At 43.5% G+C, this 18,350-nt stretch overlaps 1 long non-coding RNA gene across 1 annotated transcript; it reads left to right on the top strand.

Annotated features, from left to right (window-relative positions):
• Positions 1–14,817: 14,817 nt before the first annotated feature.
• Positions 14,818–16,817, top strand: LOC122236364. The gene is made up of 2 exons (XR_006214432.1): positions 14,818–14,946; positions 16,578–16,817. It is a non-coding gene; the product is annotated as an uncharacterized LOC122236364 (long non-coding RNA).
• The last annotated feature ends 1,533 nt before the right edge of the window (positions 16,818–18,350 follow it).

An 18,350-nucleotide genomic window follows, 5' to 3' on the forward strand; every position in this document is an offset into this window, starting at 1 on the left:
AAACCCCCTGATCATTTTACAGTCTGGACATCGTAAGTGCTGTAAATATTGAGATATTTTCAGCTTAAAAAATTGTTTATATATTTTTTTAACAAAGATTTGGGTATATGTATGTTTGTTACTGAATTTTTTCACTCTAAGTGTCATTAATACCCTTCCATAGTTCAAAGCATATAGAAAACCACATACGACATAAAACTTACCATCTTAGCCTCTATCTATCTATTTATAGAGAGTGGGGAAAGGACAGCGGGTGGAAGGGAGAGAGAATCCCAAGCAGGCTCCACACTATCAGGGCGGAGCCCGAGGTGGGGCTTGAACCCATGAACCATGAGATCACGACCTGAGCTGAAATCAAGAGTCTGATGCTTAACTGACTGAGCCACCCAGGCGCCCCATCATCGTAACCATCTTTAAGTTCACAGCTCGGGGGCATCAAGCATACTCACATTTTTGTGCAACCACCCCCACCATCTGTCTCCAGAACTTTCATCTTCCCAAACAAGACTCTGTTCCTAAGAAATACGACTCCGCACCCCCTCCCCCAGCCCCAGCACCCACCATCGACTTTCTGTCTCTATGGATGTCACTCCTCTAGGGACCTTCTATGAGTTCCAGTCTGAGTCTGAAGGCCAAAGAGCCAGAAACACCCATGTCCAAGGGCAGGAAAAGCATCTCTCTCAGGCATAGAGCAAAGTTCCCCTTCCTCCACTCTTTTCTTCTATTTGGGCCCTCCGTGGCTGGGATGGTGTCCATCTGCACTGGTAAGGGCATCCTGTTCACAGAGTCCACTGATTCAAATGCTAATGTCTTTTAGAAACACTCTCACAGACACGCCCAGAAGAAATGTTTTACCAGTTACCTGGGCATCAGTCAAATTGATACATAAAATGAAGCATCACAATGGGTGCTTCACTATCATTTTCTTTTCTTTTTCTGTTATAAATAATGTTACAGTGAACGTCTCAGAAGGCTTAATCTTCAAGCAACAAATAATAATAAAGTCTAACGCTTCTCTATCCAATATGGTAGGCTCTGGTCACAAGGCTAAGCCCTTGAAATGGGGCTAAGTGCCATGTGTTAAAATAATAGTGTCTTGGATATTGGGTTAAATAAAGGATATTATTAGAAATCATGTCAGCTGTTCTGTTTTTCTTTCCCAAATGTGGCTACTAGAAAATTTTAAGTTCCTACAAACGTATGGCCAACTAACCTTTGACAAAGCAGAAAAGAATATCCAATGGAATAAAGACAGTCTCTTCAGCAAATGGTGCTGAGAAAACTGGACAGCGACATGCAGAAGAATGAACCTGGACCACCTTCTTACACCACACACAAAAATAAACTCAAAATGGATGAAAGACCTAAGCGTAAGACAGGAAGCCATCAAAATCCTCAAGGAGAAAGCAGGCAAAAACCTCTTTGACTTTGGCCGCAGCAACTTCTTACTCAACACTCCTCCAGAGGCAAGGGAAACAAAAGCAAAAATGAACTATTGGGACCTCATCCAAATAAAAAGCTTCTGCACAGTGAAGGAAACTATCAGCAAAACTAAAAGGCAACCGACAGAATGAGAGAAGATATTTGCAGATGACATGTCGGATAAAGGGTTAGTATCCAAAATCTATAGAGAACTTATCAAACTCAACACCCAAATAACAAATAATCCAGTGAAGAAATGGGCAAAAGACATGAACAGACACTTCTCCAAAGAAGACATCCAGATGGCCAACCGACATACTAAAAAATGCTCAACATCACTCATCATCAGGGAAATACAAATCAAAACCACAATGAGATACCACCTCACACAGTCAGAATGGCTAAAATTAACAACTCAGGAAACAACAGATGTTGGCAAGGATGCAGAGAAAGACGAACCCTTTGCAATGCAAACTGCTGTAGCCACTCTGGAAAACAGGATGGAGGTTCCTCAAAAAATTAAAAATAGAACTACCTTGGGGCGCCTGGGTGGCTCAGTCAGTTAAGCATCTGACTTTGGCTCAGGTCATGATCTCGCAGTTCATGAGTTCAAGCCCTGCAGCAGGCTCTGTGCTGATAGCTCAGAGCCTGGAGTCTGCTTTGGATTCTGTCTTCCTCTCTGTCTGCCCTTCCCCTGCTCACACACTCTCTCTCTCTCTCTCTCTCTCTCTCTCTCTCTCTCTCTCTCTCTCTCAAAAATAAGTAAATATTTTCAAAATTTTTGATTAAAAAAAATAGAACTACCCTAAGACCCAGCAATTGCACTACTAGGTATTTATCCAAAGGATAAAAAAAATGCTGATTTGAAGGGGCACATGCACCCCAATGTTTATAGCAGTGTTCTTGACAATAGCCAAAGTATGGAAAGAGCCCAAATGTCCATTGACTGATGAATGGATAAAAAGGATGTAGTATATGTATATACAATGGAATATTACTCAGCAATCAAAAAGAATGAAGTCTTGGGGCACCCGGGTGGCTCAGTCGTTGAGTGTCCAACTTCAGCTCAGGTCATGATCTCACGGTTCGTGAGTTTGAGCCCACATCATGCTCTGCACTGACAGCTCAGAGCCTGGAGCCTGCTTTAGATTCTGTGTCTCCCTTTCTCTCTCTGTCCTTCCCCCACTCACATTCTGTCTCTCTCTCTCTCAAAAAAAAAAAATGAATAAACATTTTAAAAAATTAATGATGTCTTGCCATTGGCAACAATGTGGATGGAACTAGAGTGTATTATGCTAAGTGAAATAAGTCAGAGAAAGACAAACATCATATGATTTCACTCATATGTGGAATTTAAGAAATAAAACAGATGAACAAAGGGGAAGGGAAGGAAAAATAAGATAAAAACAGAGAGGGAGGCAAAGCATACGAGACTCTTAAATACAGAGAACAAACTGAGGGTTGCTGGATGGGAGGGGAGGCGGGGATGGGCTAAATGGGTGATGGGTATTAAGGAAGGCACTTGTTGGGATGAGCACTGGGTGTTATACGTAAGTGATGAATCACTAAATTCTATTGCTGAAATCATTATTACACTATATGTTAACTAACCTGGATTTAAAATAAATAAAAAATATAATGAAAAAAAACTGTAAGTCCCATATGTGGCTCACATAAGATTTCCACTGGGTGGGACTGGACTAATGATGTTGTCGGGAAGTACCAAGCACTGTGCTACCATTATCTCCTTTCATTGCCCCAGATACCGCAGAAGCCCCAGGATATGGAAGTAAAACTGTTTCTGTAGCTTAGTCGCTAAGACAGCACCCCCCACCTCGCCTCATGGGGTGATCTTATGGAGGAGAAAACAGAGGCTCTCAGAAGTTCAAGTGATCTCTCCCAGAGTCACACACAATGAGGGGACACTGTTTCTCAAAGGGTGGGGACCTCTTTATGGTCTTAAATAGCGTTGGATCCTATTGTGAGAAAGTCAGTCTCTTGATTTCTCTTCCCGGTTGTTTTTGGTCAATGAGAGAGCCTCCGTTGGGTGTTCCGGTACCTTCAGAGCCTCTCTATCAATTCCTGGTCTCCCCTTCTGGGCTAGAATTTCACCTTTTGGCTTCTCTGTATTGATTTTTAGACAGCTTTATTGAGGTGTAATTGACATAGAATAAACTTCGTATGTTTAAAGTATTCTCATTCAATACATCTGGACATATGCACACACCTTTGAAACCACCACCAAAATCCAGATAATAAACAGACCTATATTGTTGCTTTCTATTTATCTTTGTATTTATCTTGCCTTCTATTTACTGCTTTCTAGTTGATCTACTTTTCTAGCTCTCCATTTAGGGCAGCACTGTAGAATTGCCTTTGGGAATAAACGTGTGTATTAACACTTTTGAAAAATGAGTTCATTTGAAAACAACGTTTAAGTAAGTAATGGCTGCAGATACAGTTGGACAAAGTTTAAAATGTGAAAACTCCCAGGGTTGTAAAGGACGTGATTGAACAGTTGGTGAAATTTGAATATTGACCGTATATTGAAATAGTATTGTATGACAATACGATTTTTGAATTTGATACATGAGTTGCAGTTATGTATGAGAGTGTCCTAGGAGACACATCCTTCAATATTTAAGGGTGAAGGGACATGATGTCCACAACTTGCCCTGAAATAGCAAAAATGGGGGGAGAGATGAGAGAAGGAAGGGGGGAGGGAGAGAATATGGCAAAATACAAGTGATTGGGGAATTTGGGTGAAAGGTACATGGTTCAATGTATTCTTGCAATTTTTCTGTTGCAACAGAAATATTTCAAAAGAAAAAGAAAAAAAAATATGTTGGCTCATCAAAAGTATTGATGAGGATGGGGAGAGCATCCTCTTATCCCTGACTGGTGGAAATGTGAGATGGTCAACCACTTTGGAAAACGATATGACATTGCCTAGTGTGTTATTGAGCAGACCAGGCCAATTGCTAGAATAAGACAATACATCAAATCTCAATGTCTTAAGACATAAAGTGCGTTGTGTGCCTCTGCCCTGGAAGGCTGTCTGTCTGTCCGTCTGCCGGTCTGTTAAGTGGCCCAGGCTCTTTCCATCTTGTGACGTTCCATCCCCACACCATGTGACTTCCATCCCCAGCATGAAGTTGTCAGGGTGCCCCCCCCACCCCCACCCCGCCAAGTAGGAAAAAGAGAGCCTATGGAAGACACGTTGGATTCTTAACCGCCTCAGCCCAGGAGGATTCCCCTCCCTTTAGCATACTTCCTATTGGTCACAATGAGTCCACGTGACCTCAACCAGCCGCAAGGGGAGCTGGGAAATGTAGTTTCTGGCAGAGCAGTGGCTCCTCTGTGAAAACTCTACCCTGTGGAAAGGGAGCCTGAATCTTTGTCACGGAGCAGGCTGCCTCTGCCACATCCAGCAAAGCTGTAAACGAACATACCCTGTGACTGGGAACATCCCTCCTGGGTTCACATTCCTCGGAGAAACTCTCGCACATGGACTCAGGACTCGTGCACAAGATTATTCAGAGCTGCTTGAAACCCTGGAAGTCTGAATACTCACGAAAGGCAGACTCGATAAATGAACGATGGCATTTTCATTCAGTGGAATACACATAAGTGAACAGCAGGGACATGCATCCACATGAGTGACTCCCAACAAGATAATGCTGGACCAAAAAAAAAAAAAAAATCTCACAAGGCAGTACATCTATTCATAGAATGGCAAAAATCAGGCTACATTAAATAAATGATATTTGGGGTGGGGCTGCTAGCCTCACACACGTGTGTGGATGTATCTGTTGTTAAAATATTGCAGTATTGGTTGGTACCTAGCTGCTGCTTCAAGGCTCCCTCACTCCGGTGGATCCCTGACCACCCTGACTGTCCCTATGACCCTATAGACTTCTTCACGACCCAGCAGCTAATGGGTTAAGATCCATAACTATTTTTAATATTGCCTTGGGTTTAGGGAGACAGGCATATATGATTTTTTTAAATGTCTTAAAAAAAAAAAAAAAGCAAAGGGATCGTGAATACCAAATCCAGAAGGGTGGTCATCTCAGTGGGAGGATCAGGGGAGACTATGTATCCACTAAGAGCCCCACACGGGTTTTCACTGGGGTCAGTGTGTCTCCTTCCTGTTTACATCCCAATACTCCAGGACAACAAAGGGAAGATATCATTAAGCCCCATTAGAAGCCATCCTCAGAGCCATGTGAACTGTTCCTGCTTCCGACACATCCCTAAGTGGCCTCAAGGCTTCAAGAAATCCATCACCACTGCCTTCTAATGTGGCTTAACTCCATTACTTATTTGCAGAAGCATTGTCAGATAAAATACAGGACACCCAGTTACATTTGAATTTCAGATAAGACAAACCATGAATAATTTTTAGCACAAGTGTGTCCTCAATATTGCGTGGGATGGACTGAAACTGCTGAAAAAGTATTCCTCGTGCATCTGAAATTCAAATTTAAATGGGCCTCCTGTATTTTTATTTGCTCAATCTGACAACCCCATTTTGGAAGCTTTTCCTTCACCAGACCCCTCACCTTTTTCCTCCCTCCCATAAGAGAGTTTCACAAAATGTACCGTTCACCGCCTCCACTTCTGAGATCCAATAACCCTCGATGGTTATTCTGAGGCTCACCTTTTGCTTTTTCTCCTGGTATTCACCTGTAGGGGAATACTGACACTTTGGGAGACATATTGCCAACTGGGATTTCTGCCAGATTTTAAGGTTCAGAGGATTTAGGCTTGCAAGTTTAGCCCTGAAATTCAACGTTTCTCTCCAATATCACAGCCAAGATCACTGTGGTCCAAAGGGAGAGACTCTGCCTGTTCCTTCTCTTTCAAAGGGAGGGAGGAGAACACCCCCTCTCAAAGTCTAAGTTATGGATCAGATTATACCGGTTATATAAAAAAAAAAAAAGTATGTTGAAGTCGCAACTCCCCAGGACCTTGGAATGTGACCTTATTTGGAGACGAGGTCTTTACAGAGGTGATGAGGTTAAGACGAAGTCATCAGGACGGGCCATAATCCATATGGCATCCTTAGAAAAAGAGGAAATTTAGACAGAAACCCACAGAAAGGGAGGAGACCATGAAAGGACACAGGGGGCATGTCATGTGGGGACAGGATGGGTCTACAAGCCAAGCAAGACCATCGATGGCCAAAAAACCCCACCAGAAGCTGGGACAAGCAAGGAAGAATGCGCCCCTACAGGTTCCAGAGGGAGCACGGCCCTACTGACACTTTGATCCCAGACTTCCAGCCTCCAGAACTGTGAGACCATGCAGTTCTGTTGTGTAAACCCCCCGGTCTGTGGTGCTCTGGCAGCTCCAGAAAACTCATGAAGATTTTGGGTTTCCATCTCGAAACTGACTTGGTGGGTTGAGATAGTGCTGCCCGGAGCGCAGAGCAGGACAAAATGTTCCCAGTAGGGTGGCCAACCCAGCCTCAACTGATCGGGGCTTTCCCACTTTTGACAGCGAAGATCCCCTGTGTTGAGAAAAGCCCCAGGAAAGCGGGGAGGTTGCTCGTCCTGGTGCCCCAAATGGTTTGCCTCAAAAAGGCTAAAATTAGAATTCCTCCATGATGCAGGGCAACTTCACTCCTACTTATCCAAAAGAACTGAAAGCAGGGTCTCAAAGACATTTGCACACCCGTGTTCACAGCAACATGATTCACAATAACCCAAAAGATGCAGCAGTCCCAGTGTCTATCAACAGATGAAGAAATGAAATGTGGTGGGAATGGTTACACAATGATGTCAGTGTACTTAATGCCATAGACTGTACACTTAAAAACGGATAAAATGAGGGGCACCTGGGTGGCTCAGCCGGTTAAGCATCCAACTTCCGCTCAGGTCATGGTCTCACTGCTGGTGAGTTCAAGCCCCAGGTTGGGCTTTATGCTGACAGCTCACAGGTTGCAGCCTAGAGCTTGCTTCAGATTCTGTATCTGTCTCTGTCTCTCTGCCCCTCCCCTGCTCACGCTCTCTCTCTCTCTCTCTCTCTAATATAAAAAAAATAATAAACATTAAAATTTTTAAATAGTTAAAATGGTAACTTTCATGTTATATATATTTTACTGCAATTTAAAAAAAGAGGAAGTGTGCACGTCAAGCTGTATTACAAAGCTACGATCATCAAGACAGTATGGTACTGGCACAAGAACAGACACTCAGATCAATGGAACAGAATAGAGAACCCAGAAATGGACCCACAAACGTATGGCCAACTAACCTTTGACAAAGCAGGAGAGAATATCCAATGGAATAAAGACAGTCTCTTCAGTAAATGGTGCTGGGAAAACTGGACAGTGACATGCAGAAGAACGAACCTGGACCACTTTCTTACACCACACACAAAAATAAACTCAAAGTGGATGAAAGACCTAAGCATAAGACAGGAAGCCATCAAAATCCTCAAGGAGAAAGCAGGCAAAAATCTCTCTGACTTTGGCCGCAGCAGCTTCTTACTCAACACGTCTCCAGAGGCAAGGGAAACCAAAGCAAAAATGAACTACTATTATAAAAAGCTTCTGCACAGTGAAGGAAACAATTGGCAAAACTAAAAGGCAACTGGTGGAATGGGAGAAGATATTTGCAAACGACATATCAGATCAAGGGTTAGTATCCAAAATCTATAAAGAACTTATCAAACTCAACACCCAAAAAACAACCAATCCAGTGAAGAAATGGCCAAGAGACATGAATAGACCCTTTTCCAAAGACATCCAGATGACTGACAGACACATGAAAAAATGCTCAACATCACTCATCATCAGGGAAATACAAATCAAAACCACAATGAGATACCACCTCACACCTGTCAGAATGGCTCACAGTAACAACTCAGGCAACAACAGATGTTGGTGAGGATGTGGAGAAAGAGGATCTCTTTTGCATTGTTGGTGGGAATGCAAGCTGGTGCAGTCACTCTGGAAAACAGTCTGGAGGTTCCTCAAAAACTGAAGATAGAACTACCCTATGACCCAGCAATTGCACTACCAGGTATTTATCCACGGGATACAGGTGGGCTGTTTCGAAGGGGCACATGCACCCCAGTGTTTATAGCAGCACTATCAACAATAGCCAAAGTATGGAAAGAGCCCCAACATCCATCGATGGATGGATGGATAAAGAAGATGTGGGGTGTGTGTGTGTGTGTGTGTGTGTGTGTGTGTGTGTGATGGAGTATTACTCAGCAATCAAAAAGAATGAAATCTTGCCATTTGCAACTATGTGGATGGAACTAGAGGGTATTATGCTAAGCAAAATTAGTCAGAGAAAGACAAATATCATAGGACTTCACTCACGAGGACTTTAAGATACAAAACAGATGAACATAGGGAAAGGGAAGCAAAAATAATATAAAAACAGGGAGGAGGACAAAACATAAGAGACTCTTAAATATGGAGAACAAACAGAGGGTTACTGGAGGGGTTGTGGGAGGGGGGATGGGCTAAATGGGTAAGGGGCATTAAGGAATCTACTCCTGAAATCACTGTTGCACTGTATGCTAACTAACTTGGATGTAAATTAAAAAATAAATTAAATAAATAAATAAACAAATAAATAAAATACTATGGAAGAGTAACAATGTCATAAACAAAATCAAAACTACTCTAATGAAAAAATAAGATTAAAAACATTTTTTTACATTTATTTATTTTTGAGAGACAGAGTGAGACAGAGCCCAAGAGGGGGAGGGGCAGAGAGAGAAGGAGACACAGAATCTGAAGCAGGTTCCAGGTTCTGAGCAAGTGTTCAGCACAGAGCCCTATGCACGGCTCGAACCCACAAACCATGAGATCATGACCTGAGCCGAAGTCGGTCACTTAACCAACTGAGCCACCCAGGTGCCCCCCCAAAATAAGATTTAAAACAGTATAATTCTATTTATTTTTTGAAATTTTAACAATGGCTATTTTAGGTGAGTGAATAAAGTTCTTTGTTCTCTGCTTAAAAAAATAATAATAAAAATTTAAAAAGAGGAAGTGATAAACTGTGTCAAAAGCTGCTACTAGGACAAACAACACAAGGAAATGATGATTGACCATTGAATTTGTTGTAACTTTAGGTCATTGATTTCTTATTTTTAAAAATTTCTTCTTTTTTAAATGTTCTTAATACTTACTTTTGAGAGAACGAGAGACAGAGACAAAGTGTGAGCAGGAGAGGGGCAGAGAGAGAGGGAGACACAGAATCCAAAGCAGACTCCAGGCTCTGAGCTGTCAGCAGAGAGCCTGACATGGGCTCGAACTCATGAACCATGAGATCATGACCTGAGCCGAAGTCGGATGCTTAACCGACTGAGCCACTAAGTCACCCCAATCTTTCTTCTTTTTTAATATAGGCATATACAGCTATAAATCTTTCTCTAAGCCCTGCTTTAGTTGCACCCCAATACGTTTTGATGATATGTCTTCATTTCCATTCATCTCAAAGCATTTTCTATTTTCCCTTGTGTGACCTTTGAATTTAGCTATTGAAACTGGTCTTTGAATGTGGCCATCTAGAAGCCACTAATGACCTTGACTGACAGCTGGTGTCTCAGTGGAGTCATGAGGGGGAAGCCCAATTAGAGTGGGCTCAAGAGACAATGAAAAGAGGAGTAGAAACCAAGAGGAGATCCAACTCTTAAAAGTTGTTTTTTGGTTTTTTTTTTTTCTGTAAAGGAGAATGAATAAATGGGTAATAACTGGAGGACAATGTGGGATCATGCATCTACCTTTTTTAAAGATGGGAGCTATTAGTACATGTTTATAAGCTAATGGGTATAATCAAGAAAAGAAGCAACATCTGACGTAGTAAAAGGAAGTAGACACTTAAGAAGAGTGATGACCTTGGGTGGAATGGAATCCAGTATATAGGTAGGGAGAGTTGGCCTTGGCCGGGAGCCTGGGAGTCATGATAACAAGAAAGAAGGCAATGTTGGCAGCCTATGTGCTGTGGAAGTCCCCTTCTGTGGCTTTGTTTTTGCAGAAGATAGGAGGCAACGTCAAGAACTGAGATTCAGGAGGAAGAGGAAGACTTGAGGGGAGAAGGAAAGGTGAGATGTTACCATATGAGAGAGTGGATAAGTGAATGGACCAGGACACATAGGACTGCTGGGCAGGAAATTGGTGGTCAAAAATCTCAAGGGAGACCAGTTGGCATGGCTGTGTATGAGGCTTCCCAGGTGCAGGTGAGGAGTATACACAGGGCTGGCTTTAATCAGGCCAAGTCTGACCCCGTAAATGTGATGAAGGAAGAGGCAGACGAGGGAGTTGAGGACATATGTCAAGGAGCGATTGTAACAGAAGACCATGGCTCTAAACCGAGTGAGGGGACAGGGGAAAGGGAGGGAAGGATCCACGGATTATAGATTCTGGCATAGTTAAAGGATTGTTTGGATAGGAATACCAAATGCAGTGAGCTATCATTGGACCAATGATTGGGGAATGAAAGAATCCAGTCACCAAAGACTATATATTATGTGATTCCACATATATGAAATTCTAGTTAAGGTAAATCTAACCTGGAGTGATGGAAAATTGGGCCAATGATCGGGGATAAGATGGAAGGGGTGGGGTTGATTACAAAGGGACCCAGGGGATCTTTTGGAGGTCATGGAGATGTTCTCTGTGTTGACTGTAGTAGTCATTACACGGCTTTATCAAAACTCATCAAACTGTACACTTAAAATGGGTATATTTTATTATACAAATATACTTCAGTAGAGTTGACTTTAAAACGAGATGGACAGGGAAGGAGAGGGGAGAAAAACAGAAGTGTACAGGGCTGTGGTCTTTGGACCCTTCGATATTACATCAAGGGGATAAACATGGTGGTATCTTGGACAGTCCAGGCTATACTGAGTGAGAAGGGGCATGAAGGAACTTTCTAGATCTTGAACATGGTATGGTGACACAGGTGTAGACCATGTGAAAAACAATTCATTGACCTATACAGTTAAGATGTATGCACTTTACTGAGTGTATCTTAAACTCCAGTAATTTTTTAAAGTTACACCATGGAAGTCTTTTCATGTCAACAAAATGAATGCACAATATCATTTTTATGACTGACACCCCATTTAAATGACCCCCGCTCCACTAAAATGGCCCCCCGAAGCATCTGACGCTTCTGAAACTGATGCCAGATCTCAACAGCCTATGCCCCTGCCAGACTTGCCCTACTTGATCCATTATCTTCCTTGCACCTGTGGCTGCCTCCCCACACGCGGGTCCCCTCCTACTTCTCTGACTGGCCGGCCCTCCTTCCTCTTCTCTCACTTCAACCCATTCTTGGGACGGGGTGGGGGAGGGAAGATCTCACCTGCTCCATACTCCCTGGGTGCCAGAATTACAGAATCATCAGCTTCCTGGAAATCTCCAATTGGATATTTATGGGCTGCACAAACTTACCAGGTCGTAACCCAATGGCTCTCAAGTGGGGACACTGAGTAATGTCTAGAGACATTCTTGGCTGACATATTGGGGAACACTACCGGCGTCTAGGGAATAGAGGCTAGGGATGCTACTGAGCTACTATGCTACAATGCACAGGATGACCCCATACCACACAGAACCTAAATGTCAAGAGTGCTATAGTGGAGAAACCCTGCCCTAAACTAGCTCATTATCTTCCCCCCAAACCTATGTCTCTGTAAAAGGCACTTTCATGCACCCAATGGCTCTAGCCAGAAACATGTGAACCTTATTTACCCATAAAAATGAATTCAGGGCGCCTGGGTGGCGCAGTCGGTTGAGCGTCCGACTTCAGCCAGGTCACGATCTCGCGGTCTGTGAGTTCGAGCCCCGCATCAGGCTCTGGGCTGATGGCTCGGAGCCTGGAGCCTGTTTCCGATTCTGTGTCTCCCTCTCTCTGCCCCTCCCCCGTTCATGCTCTGTCTCTCTCTGTCCCAAAAATAAATAAAAAACGTTGAAAAAAAAAATGAATTCAGTCATTCATATTCAATCCATTCCTGAATTAGTTAGGTAATAACTAGCTGCTGCAATGAACAAACCTTAGAATGTCTAATGACTGAAATATGATGCAACCTTGTTGCTCACTCATCCAAATCCAAAAGGAGTGTTCCTAATTGACAGGTGGCTCCCTTCCCGGGCTTCTTCTATGGTTCCACCCTCTTTATCAGGCCACTTCATTTCTTTGCAAGAGCCTGTGGGAGGAGATTAAGAGTGGAGAAGTCACAGTTGCTTCCAAGGCGCCCTGGCATAGAAGTGTCACACATCGTTTCCTTGCAGGGTCCATTAATGAAAACTCATCAAATGGCTCATCAGATGCGAGGAATGCTGGGAGATGTAGTCTCAGGGTGGAAGGATATGGTGACCACCCTCCAAGATGGCCTTCAATGATGCTCACCTCTTGGTATTATCCCCTTGCAGAGTCCCCTGCCCCACATGGAATCATGTGTGACCATTAGAATACCTTGAAAGTGACAATGTGTGCCTGGCAAAGCTACGTTGCATAAGACATTATAGCTTCCGCTTTGCCCTCTTGGATCATTTGCTCTAGCGGGAGGCCAGTCACCATATTGTAAGGACATTCAACTAATCAAAAAGTCCGTGTGTATCTACACATCCAGTCTGTCCAGCATCCAACTTGTGAATGAGTTATGTGAGTGAGGAATCTTAGAAGGGGATCCTTCAACTCTGGTTAAGCCTTTGGATAGGACTACAGCTCTGGTTGACATTTTGAGGCCACCATTATGAAAGACCCCGAGTGACAACACTCAGCCAAGTTGCCCCTAGATTCCTGACCCACAGAAATTATGTGAGATAATGTTTATTGTTATTGATGATGTTTTTTTAAGATCTTATTTTAAGTAATCTCTACACCCAATATGGGGCTCGAACTCACAACCCCAAGATCAAGAGTCTCATGCTCTACTGACAGAACCAACCAGACGCCCCAAGTTATGGATAATGTTTAAAGCTATTGTTATTGTTTTCAGCTACTAAATTCTGGGTTAATTTGTTATGCAGCAATAGATAACTGTTACAAAGGAGAAGCATGACTTTTAGAAGACAATTTATTCTGCAACCTGCAAGCTCTGTCTGTTCTACGTCCTCCTACGAACACTTCATAAGTCCGTCTCCTCCTCTAGATTCTACTCACACAAGCTGCCACATTTCTCCTCTGAATGGCTACACCTATCCCCTCACAGGTCTCCCTTTGTAGAAGACGTTCGTCGTGTCTTTTCATCTTATTGGTTTGTCTGCTTGTTTGTTTTGCTTTCCAACATCCAAGCATTTCTTTTGGGAGTGGGAACTTCGTGCTCATCCAGAGGTGGCTGTGACCTCCTCGGCCAATTGTCCCTAACGCTCGATCTCCGGATCCTTCTGTCTATTTTTTTCCAAGTGGATATTCCAGACTGTCACCCATGCTGGAAAACCTCCAGTAATCTACAAGATTCTCTTTGTGCTTAAGACAATTTCTGTTGCTTTCAACCAGCAATGCTGACTGGCACATCCGTCTGGACCATTGCCTCATACAGTCCATTCTCCAGCCATTAGCCATTCCTTCATTGATTCAATAAATGTGTGCTGAGTATCTACCATGTGCCAAATACTGTTCTGGGTGATGAAAGTATAGCAGTGAAAAAAAAAAAAAATAGAGAAAACCCCTTGCTCCGGAGGGCTTACATTGTACCAGCGGAGACAGACAGTAAACAAAATAAGCAGTAAATGTATCACATGGGAGCATTTTCAAGCTTCTGTGTGCATATGGATCACCCGGGGATCTTGTGAAAATGCAAGTTCCTGTTCAGTAGGTTTGGGGTGGACCCTAAGACTCTACATTTTATTTAAGGTTTGGTTTTTAAGTAATCCCTACACTTAACATGAGGCTCAAACTCGCAACCCCAAGACCGAGAATTGCATGCTCTACCGACTGAGCCAGCCGGGCGCCCCTAGGAGTCTGCATTTTGAGCAAGATTCCAGATGATGCCGACACTGTTGGTCCATAAAGCATACTCTGAGTAGGGAGGTGCTATGCTCATAAGTTACCCATCAAGAAAAAAAAAAAAAAAAAGCCGGGGGTGGGGGTGCCCGGGGTGGCTCAGTTGGTTAAGCCTCTGACTCTTGATTTTGGCTCAGGTCGTCGTCTCACTGTCGGGAGATTGATCCCTGCGTTGGGCTCCTGTGCTGATGGCACGGAGCCTGCATGGGATTCTCTCTCCCTCTGCCCCTCCCCTGCTCATGCTCTCTCTCCCTCTCAAAATAAATAAATACACATTAAAAAAGAAAACCAAAATAAAAACTAAAACGATTCCTCCAGCCACTGAAGGGAACAGAATTTACAAGGGAGCAGGAGTGGGGGCTGGGATACATAGGACGAGGTAACGTCTACAACTGTCTGGGTGAGAGGTGATGGCGGGTCCAACCAGGGGGGAGGTGCTGAGCTCTGGGCAGACGTGCAGGGTTGAGCCCGCTGGATTGGCCAACAGCTTCTGGGCCGTGAAGCGACAGAAATGAAGAACAGCTCCAAGCAGGGGCAGGTGGAAGGGGCAGTGCTTTGGGTGGGGGATAAGATCAGTAGTTCTTCTCAGACGTGTTCATTTCGGTGCCTAATCAGGCATCCAAGGGGAGATGAGAGGGAGGGAGGTCTGGAGCTTGGGAGAGATACGTGGGTGGGAGAGACGAACCTAGGAAGCATCAGATACGCGGGTATTTAAGGCCAAGAGCCCCAAGGGGCTTCCTGAGGGAGTGTGGATAAAGAAGGCGTCTCCCAGGCTGGAGTCTCTTTAAAAGATAAATCTGAGGGGCGCCCCGGTGGCTCAGTCCGGTTGAACGTCCGACTTCAGCTCAGGTCACGATCTCACGGTTTGTGAGTCTGAGCTCCACGTGGGGCTCCGTGCCCACAGCTCGGAGCCTGGAGCCTGCTTCGGATTCTGTGTCTCCCCCTCTCTCTGCCCCTCCCCTGCTCACACTCTGTCTCTCTTTCAAAAACAAATAAATAAACATTAAAAAAACATAAAAGACAAATCTGATAGGAGAAAAATGTATTTCATCGCAGTGAAGATATCCATCAGCAAGGAACAGGTTAAATATACATATAATGAATATATTAAATATTATATATAATATATGCTAATTATATAATCATTAATATATTAATTACAGTTGTATCATATATAATTTCACATTTCTATTGTATAATATATGCTTATAAAATAATCTAATAATTAAAATTAAATATAATTGATTTATTAATTATATATGAATAATATATAGTAAATATATATACTCATATATATATATATATTTAAAATTTTTTATGCTTACTTTAAGAGAGAGAAAGAGAGAGCATACAAGCAGGGGAGGGGCAGAGAGGAGAGACAGAATCCCAAGCAGGCGCCACACCATCAGCCTGATGCGGGGCTCAAAGTCACCAACTGTGAAATCATGACCTGAGCTGAGATCAAGAGCTGGACACTTAACCGACTGAGCCACCCTCATAGGAGCCAAGTGCCCCTATGCTGATATATTTACATGTGTGCATATATATACATACATATACACATATTTATATATATTATATATACATACGTATATGTGTATATATATATATATATATATATATATATATATATATATGTATATATACATACATAATGGAATCCATGGAATGCTATGTAGCCAAAAAAAGTGGAGGGGGGGGTGGCGGCCCTCCTTCAAGACTGATTGACATGCGCAATGTGGATGGAACTGGAGGGTATTATGCTGAATGAGTTAAATCAGTCAGAGAAAGACAGATATCATATGTTTTCACTCCTATGTGGATCTTGAGAAACTTAACAGAAGACCATGGGGGAGGGGAAGGGGAAAAATAGTTACAAACAGAGAGGGAGGGAGGCAAACCATAAGAGACTCTTAAATACAGAGAACCGAGGGTTGATGGGGGGTGGGGGGAGGGGAAAGTGCGTGATGGGCACTGAGGAGGGCACTGTTGGATGAGCACTGGGTTCTGTAGGGAAGCGATGAACCACGGGAATCTACCCCCAAGAACCAAGAGCACACTTTACACACTGTATGTTAGCCAATTTGACAATAAATTATATGAAAAAAAAAAAAAAAAAGACTGACATGCGTCTTTTGCCTGTTTTTTTTCCTCTCAACCTCCATCCAGCTTCTTGGAATGGAAATGTGCCAGCTGAAGCCCCAATTTCGATTTCGAAACAGGGAAAGCCCCGCCCTAGAAATGGCTGAGGAGCAGGCTTCTGGAGACGCCATGGTACAAGAGCCACCCTGCCCATCCTGAGTGCCAACCTCCAGACTATCACTTGGATGGAAAGACATTTCTATCTGGTCTAAGTCACTGGCACTCACAGTCATGCCTAACTAATAAACCCTGGATCAGAGGAGGCAATGTTGATAATTGTTGTAACTTAACATTTTATATGATTTAATCAGCCCCTTTCTGAACACTCATTTCCAATTCTTTGCTAATGTAAGTGTTTTAGACTTGTCTCCGAAGACGGCCACCATCAATTCTTTCCATCCCATGCGTCCCTGCCACGTCCCACACCAAGAGTCATTTCCCCTTTCCTTCTCCTTGCATCTTGGTTTGGCCATGTGGCTTCCTCTGACTGACAGACGGTGGCAAAGGAGCTGCCATGTGATGTGTGGGCCAAGCTTTTAAGAAGACAGGTAGCTTCAGGGGCGCCCGGGAGGCTCAGGTGGTTAAGCATCTGACTCTGGATCTCAGCTCAGGTCATGATCTCCAGTTAGGGAAACTGAGCCGCGCGTCGGGCTCTGTGCTGACAATGTGGAGCCTGCTTGAGATTCTCTGTCTCCCTCTCCCTCTCCCTGCCCTTCCCCCAACCCTCTCAAAAATAAATAAATAAACTTTTTTTTTTTTTTTTTTTTTTAAAGAAGAAGACAAGTAAATTCTGCTTCCTCTCTTGGGAGCCAGTTGTCAGGTGAGACCTAAAAACCACCATACTGTGAGGAAGCCCAAGCAGCCACATGGGGAGAAAGAGATGCCTCCCTGGCAGGGGTGAGGCTCCAGATGTGTGTCTGCAGGATGTTCACGGTGGATATTCCAGCCCCAGCAAACCCTGTGTACAGGACAATCAGAGGAGCCCAATCCAGATTCCCAAATTGTGAGAATAAGCCACGGCTGTTTGAAAGCCCTAGGTGTATGGGCTGATTTGTCACGCAGCACTAGCTAACTGAAACAACAGTCAGAACAGTTATAAACAGTTCGGCCATAAACAACCCTGGGCCAAATCCTGGTGCTCACCTTTGGTCATTTCCTACAAATGAGTAACTGGAAGTGGACTATGGGAGTCTGAAATAGGGTATCAACTTGCTTTCCAGAGAAGTGTAGCAATGTCTGTGTGTGAGCTGTTTATGGGGGTATCCATCTACCCACGGCCTCTTCAGCCCCGGGTTTTCCATTTCTTTTCTTAATTTTCAATTTCTATCCATTTCAATAGGCCTGTTTTGCATACATCAAAGAACAGGTAACAGTGTTTAGAGCTTCTCTTTGACCACAGAGTAATAACCTAAAACCAGTGGGACGGACTGATTTTATAGCCAAGTGTCAAAACATTCCTCCCTCCCTCCATCCCTCACTCCTTACCACCTACTTATATGGACTTATTCACCGAGAACATATTTCACAAGTTAGGAGGAATAAGTCACACAGTAACTGAGTGCCTACAATCTGCCAGAAACTGTTCAAAAGTTTGTTTTTGTTTTTTTTTTTTTTTTTCATTTCAGCATTTCGGGTCACTCTCCACTTTAATTTAAATCAGTGATTTTCAGGTGGCTCAGTCGGTCAAGCGTCCAACTCTTGGTTTCTGCTCAGGTCATGATCTCATGATTCGTGAGTTAGAGCCCCACCATCGGCTCCGCGATCAGAGTGTGAACCCTGCTTGGGATTCTCTCTCTCTCC

The sequence above is a fragment of the Panthera tigris genome, chromosome A2, assembly GCF_018350195.1.
Source record: "Panthera tigris isolate Pti1 chromosome A2, P.tigris_Pti1_mat1.1, whole genome shotgun sequence".
In the NCBI taxonomy this organism is placed as follows: domain Eukaryota; kingdom Metazoa; phylum Chordata; class Mammalia; order Carnivora; family Felidae; genus Panthera; species Panthera tigris.